The following is a 1,353-nucleotide window of genomic DNA, read 5'->3' as shown; positions in this document are numbered from 1 at the left end:
CACCACTCTTGGTGGCCCAAGTTGTACAAATGGACAAGCACATATGTGCGCACGTGTGAGACGTGTCAATAGGTAAAACCCTCTTCAAATGTGGCTGCACCGCTGGCCAGCTTACCAGTACCCAATGGGTGCTGGCAGGCCATGAGTTCGGACTTTGTGCTTGCCTGCCGAAAGATTCGGCGGGCAACACGGGGGTCGTGTTATTCGTAGACCGGTTGAGCAATATGGCTCATTAGGCGGCGGTGCCAGACACCATCGACGGAGTCCGTCAGCAACGCTGTTTGTAAATCGTGTTTTTCGACGACACGGACTCCGACCCCCGTTTCACGGAAAAATTTTGGTCGACTATCTTTAAGGTGCTCGGCACCAAGTAAGATATGTCGACGGTGGGTCATCTGCGGGCCGATGGTCAAACAGAAGGGTGAATCGCGTCATCGAAGGTGTTTTTCGCAGCGTTTGCGCTGAGACGCCAAGGCATTGGAGCGCCATGCTGCCACTCGTAGAGTTTGCACCGAACAGTGCAGTGCATTCGTCTACCGGCTACACGCCATTCTATGTGAACGGGCTGATTCATCCTCGCGTCCCGCTGACGCCACCATCCCATGGCTCAGGACTTGGTGGGGGAGGAACAGCCGAACGGCTTGCTGATGTCAGCCCCTCACCATTGACTTCTTGTCTACCAGACTGAGTGCCCTACGACACGTTCGCGATGCGATGGCTGAAAGCCAAGACCTGCAAAAAGCATATGCAGATGAAAAAAGAAGAGGCAAAGTTGAAAGCGTTAAAGTCGGAGACCTGGTTTTGATAAACTCTAAAAGCCTTCCTACACATGCAGCCTCTGCTATCTTTCGGACGAAGCTTCGTCCACGGTTTATTGGACCGTTTAAGGTTGGGGCCAAGCGGAACCTAGCGCATACGCTAAGCCTTCCCAAATGAATGCGCACCCACCCGGTGTTTATCGTGGGTTTGCTCAAGCCGTATCGGGATCCGGCGCATGTGAACGTGGAAGATTGCGCCAGAGCGGATCCCACGGGCCCTCGGCCACCCAGAAGCTGAACCAGCAACTAGTTCTGAGCACGGAGTGCAACAACCTCCATTTTTTTCTAATAGCGCCAAGCGCTCCACCGTCGCATGCCGCGACGCATTCGCCTGCTCCACGGCTAGGATTCGCTCCGACAGAGCGCGGTAGTCCTCAAGGTGAGGCAGCCGGCGCAAGTCGTGCTTTGAATCTTCAAGAGCGTCCGCACAGCGATATGTTACTTCAGCATGGCGCTCAGCGGAGCTCCGATCAAGAAGGACCTTGTCCTCAAGGGCTCGAAGAGTAGTTCGAGTAACTGGACGGCGGTCGACCCT

This window comes from Plasmopara halstedii, assembly GCF_900000015.1.
Source record: "Plasmopara halstedii genome assembly, contig: Scaffold_658, whole genome shotgun sequence".
Classification (NCBI taxonomy): Eukaryota; Oomycota; class Peronosporomycetes; order Peronosporales; family Peronosporaceae; genus Plasmopara; species Plasmopara halstedii.
The sequence above is the reverse complement of the archived record's forward strand: the minus strand, read 5'-3'. Positions refer to the sequence as shown.